At 41.5% G+C, this 5128-nt stretch overlaps 1 non-coding gene and 1 pseudogene across 1 annotated transcript in view; both read left to right on the top strand.

Moving 5' to 3' along the window:
* The first annotated feature begins 2955 nt into the window (after positions 1-2955).
* Positions 2956-3107, top strand: LOC142357184 (5.8S ribosomal RNA; annotated as a pseudogene).
* A 1683-nt stretch (positions 3108-4790) lies between these two features.
* Positions 4791-5128, top strand: part of LOC142357185 (large subunit ribosomal RNA) — a 3522-nt gene continuing 3184 nt past the window's right edge. The window contains exon 1 of the ribosomal RNA XR_012761565.1: positions 4791-5128. This exon is cut by the window's right edge and continues 3184 nt beyond it. This is a non-coding gene — a ribosomal RNA (large subunit ribosomal RNA).

The following is a 5128-nucleotide window of genomic DNA, read 5'->3' as shown; positions in this document are numbered from 1 at the left end:
ATTCCTACTGTTGGGACTTCGGTCTCCGGCAACGGGATGAAGCGGATCGAGCTTAATTGTCTAGAGGAAGTAAAAGTCGTAACAAGGTTTCCGTAGGGGAACCTGCGGAAGGATCAGTGATTGATTCCTTCGGGCATGGCTGCTGGTAGAGGCCATGTCTGTAGTGCGCATGACGCTCTGTCGCTAGAGATTGCTTGGCAACCAATCTCGAATTATGTATCGAGCTCAAAAACTACTTGTGTGGATACATAGTTCAGCAGTCATGGCAAGGGACTGCTTAAAGGGAGACTAGTTAGCAAAAGCAGCCTAGCAGAACTGCAGCTATCTAGATCTCAGAAGCTGGGTTATAGAAGCCCAGCTATAGACTTGTGAATGAGAAAGGCCTAAAAAGGTCCACAAGTCGCGTGGTTAGAACCGACACGCAAAAATCCCAGCGAGTGACAGAGCGTTGCGCTGTTCAGTGGGAAAGAGTTGAGCTACTCGGGGCGCCCACTGAACTTGCTCCGAGCCAAAGGCTCGAAAAAACACAGCTTAGCCTCAGATCCTTTACATAGAAGGCTAGCTAAAATAAACTTACCTTGGACGAGGGTAAAGTTTAGTCAGTTCTTAGGGGAGAGTAATCCACAGCTTCTCGCCCTCTGAACATTCTCCCAGATATGTAGGTCTGGGAGAGTCTCCTCCTGTTCTTCGGAATCTGGAGGTAGACAAAGACAGTACGATACGATCTTGCATCGGGATGACTAACCGATAATGATCATAATCTGACAATTTTTCCGGCTTGAGGCACCGGAGTCAGATTAAAGACACATACTGAACTAAAGGCGTATGTGCAAAGCTTGTCGGAGTGTAGAGAGTCAAGCTGAGTTGACTCGTCACGTGGTGATGACAACAGCCATGTGCAAAACACTCACAACTTTATCGTCTATGTGGAAAAGGTTGCTAACAGCGCTCTCTATGAGAGGCCCTCGCATATAACTATACGAGGAAAAGGCGATAGAGTTGTTTGAATGTGGGGCAGGTTCATCGACAAGCTAAGTTGATCACATTCTTGTTGTGGCATCCTACTAGAATTGGTCACGGTCTGCACCAACTCTCCCCAAGTTGGCCAGACTTAAAACTAGAAATAAGGTTTGCAGCTATGTGAACCTAGAAACTGTAAAGGAGTTGAAAGAACTTAAAGGAATTGAAAGAGGCCTTGAGGTATATCCTCTTGGTAAAGACCCACAAAAGCTCACAAAAGTGGCTTCGAAGGGCAAAACTGGTTCATCCAAAACAATTGGAGAGCTTAAAGCAGAACCAATTCGAATGAAACACTATTGGTGAAACTTCATCATGAGAACGTCACAAGCTGATCACGCTCTATGATATGACTAGTATTATGTTGCTTCTAGTAGGCGAAACTTCTGCATGGGAAAGCTGCATCATGATCAAAATTTTATATCGAGTATTATGTTGACGTTAGTAGGCCTTGGCCGAAAACGCAGCATGTGAAAGGTATAGATAAAAGTTATTGTTGCAGTCAGTACTGTGTAGTTACTAGTAGCTGGATTTAAGCTCAAAATGAGACACTGTTGGTGAAACTTCATCATGAGAATGTCACAAGCTGATCAAGCTCTATGATATGACTAGTATTATGTTGCTTCTAGTAGGCTAAGCGCAAGCCGAAACATCAACATGTGAAAGTCGTAGAATTTTGCGATCAAATTGTGGCTAGTACTGTGATGTTACTAGTAACCTTGTGTTACGTCATATGGCCAAGAGAGCATTTGAAGGCGAAACTTCTGCATGGGGAAGCTGCATCATGAACAAAAGTTTATATCGAGTATTATGTTGACATTAGTAGGCCCTGGCCGAAAGCGCAGCATGTGAAAGGTATAGATAAAAGTTATCGTTGCAGTCAGTACTGTGTAGTTACTAGTAGCTGGATTTAAGCTCGAAATGAGACACTGTTGGTGAAACTTCATCATGAGAACGTCACAAGCTGATCACGCTCCATGATATGACTAGTATTATGTTGCTTCTAGTAGGCTAAGCGCAAGCCGAAACATCAACATGTGAAAGTCGTAGAATTTTGCGATCAAATTGTGGCTAGTACTGTGATGTTACTAGTAACCTTGTGTTACGTCATATGGCCAAGAGAGCATTTGAAGGCGAAACTTCTGCATGGGGAAGCTGCATCATGAACAAAAGTTTATATCGAGTATTATGTTGACGTTAGTAGGCCCTGGCCGAAAGCGCAGCATGTGAAAGGTATAGATAAAAGTTAGCGTTGCAGTCAGTACTGTGTAGTTACTAGTAGCTGGATTTAAGCTCGAAATGAGACACTGTTGGTGAAACTTCATCATGAGAACGTCACAAGCTGATCACGCTCTATGATATGACTAGTATTATGTTGCTTCTAGTAGGCTAAGCGCAAGCCGAAACATCAACATGTGAAAGTCGTAGAATTTTGCAATCAAACTGTGGCTAGTACTGTGATGTTACTAGTAACCTTTTCTTACGTCATATGGCCAAGAGAGCATTTGAAGGCGAAACTTCTGCATGGGGAAGCTGCATCATGAACAAAAGTTTATATCGAGTATTATGTTGACGTTAGTAGGCCCTGGCCGAAAGCGCAGCATGTGAAAGGTATAGATAAAAGTTATCGTTGCAGTCAGTACTGTGTAGTTACTAGTAGCTGGATTTAAGCTCGAAGTGAGACACTGTTGGTGAAACTTCATCATGAGAACGTCACAAGCTGATCACGCTCTATGATATGACTAGTATTATGTTGCTTATAGTAGGCTAAGCGCAAGCCGAAACATCAACATGTGAAAGTCGTAGAATTTTGCGATCAAACTGTGGCTAGTACTTTGATGATGCTTGTAGCCAACCGAATTGGTTGAAAAGCCCAATAAGTAAGCTAACTTGGGAGAGCTTGTTGGAAACCAAATGCTACTAGATTGGTCCAAATACATCCTTCAACAGGGGATCACTTGGCTCGCTTTACGAAGAGGAGCACAGCTATATGTGTTAATTCGGTATGAATCGCAAGATTTGTTTACCGACCTCTCTAACGCAAAAGGCGGTCTCGGCTTCGGCTGTTGACTGCGTCCGATTCAGGGTTATATAACTCTCGATTGAACACATTGATGTTCTATTGTTGGTGCTTCCAATAAAATTGGAACACTTAAAGCAGAACCGATTCAAATAATAGCATTCTGATCAATGATTGCATTCCTTGATCAAGAACTGCTGGAGTCATTGTGATGGCGAATTTTCTTCATAAGAAAATTGCAAAGAGACGGAACTTAATGAGACTAGTATTATGTTGTTTCTAGTAAGCGGAAGCTGAAACAGCAACATGTGAAAATCAAGTTTTGTTCAATGATCTCGAGGCGATAAGTACTATGAAGCAACTAGTAGCCTAAGCATGACTCAGATTTGAGACAGTCAAAAAGACTGGCGAAACTTCTTCACATGAAAGTTACATAGAGAACTACAAATGTATACAGCGAGTATTATGTTGTTTCTAGTAGGCGAAAGCTGAAACATCAACATGTGAAAGTTGTCTGCAAACTGTAGAACGATATGTGATTAGTACTGTGCTGTTACTAGTAGCCAGTCTGACTGTAGAAGCCAAGACAAAGGGAAACTAATGCATCTGAAAAGGACAAGTTATGGAAAGGTATGCACGATAAGTATTATGTTGTTTCTAGTAAGCGGCAGCTGAAACATCAACATGTGAACGTCGTTGTGTACAGTAACCTAGAACTATATAGTCCTTAGTAACGTGCATTTACTAGTACCTGTAATTGGTATTCAGACTCAGGCAGTTTGGAATAGTTTGGCAAAGATGCACCAGAGAAAACTGGGATTTGATACAGAAATTGTTGAATACAAGTATTATGCTGCTTCTAGTAGGTTGAATCCGAAACATCAGCATGTGAAAATTGAAAACATTTCTGGTTCGAATTGTCACAAGTATTTGGTGATCTGAGTAGCCAAACTCACTACAACGCCAATTGAAGGCAAAAATTCTCAACGGGAAAAGCTATTCTCATTGAATGAGCTAACAAGACGAGTATTATGTTGCTTCTAGTAGGCGAAAGCCAAAACATCAACATGTGAAAGTCTTGCTGAACAAATTTAATGTTGTTGAGCTCAGTACCGTGTGAATTAGTAGCCATAATTGGCGAGCGAAAATTGAACTGGCGAAACTTCGTCTTTGGAAAATTGCAGATGCCGAGCACTTATTTTGCAACGAGTATTATGTTGACTGTAGTAAGCGAAAGCCGAAACAGCAACATGTGAAAGCTGTTGAAATTTGTGGTCATTTTGCAATAAGTACAAGGAGTGTAACTAGTAGCCAGGTCAAAATTTGGGATAAGAATGAGCAAAAATTCTGCATGAGAACAGTTGAAATTATGAAACTAAATTACAAAGACTAGTATTATGTTGTTTCGAGTACGCGAAAGCGGAAACATCAACATGTGAACGTTTGTAACGAAGTTTCGTTAATTTTCAGCCTAGTACTGAGCAAGAACGAGTAGCCTCATCTCCAATCCCACGCAAAATGTAGTGAAATATGTGAGTGAACCTTATTCACGGTGAGGGTTTCCCGAGGTCTGTATTGCAGCGAGTATTATGTTGCTTCTAGTAAGCGAAAGCTGAAACAACAACATTTGAAAGTTGGAATTAATGACTGAATGGAAACTTCGACCTGTGTTTGATAGTAGTAGCGAACAAAACTGCTGAATCGGTTTCTGTCTCATATTGGTCAGTGAACCAATTAAGAGACAATCAACTACATAACCTGAATTGGGCGAGAGAACCCCCTTAACTTAAGCATATCAGTAAGGGGAGGAAAAGAAATCAACTGAGAATCCCTTAGTAATGGCGAATGAACAGGGAAAAGCTCATCGGGAAGAGAAATGGCAACATTTCTCGGTGTCCGGTATGGTTTGATGCTAGACTGGTGAATTTGTCCTGATGTCTACTGGAAAGTAGCATCAAAGAAGGTGAAAATCCTGTAAAGGTCATTTTCGATACCAGTCATAATGGCTCATTCCTATGAGTAGAGTTGTTTGAAAGTGCAACTCGAAGCTGGAGATATGTCTCTCCAAAAGCTAATTATAAAGCGAGACCG

The sequence above is a fragment of the Convolutriloba macropyga genome, unplaced genomic scaffold, assembly GCF_964194025.1.
Source record: "Convolutriloba macropyga unplaced genomic scaffold, txConMacr16.3 SCAFFOLD_4245, whole genome shotgun sequence".
Lineage (NCBI taxonomy): Eukaryota > Metazoa > Xenacoelomorpha > Acoela > Convolutidae > Convolutriloba > Convolutriloba macropyga.
This window is presented reverse-complemented; position numbering and strand designations above follow the sequence as displayed.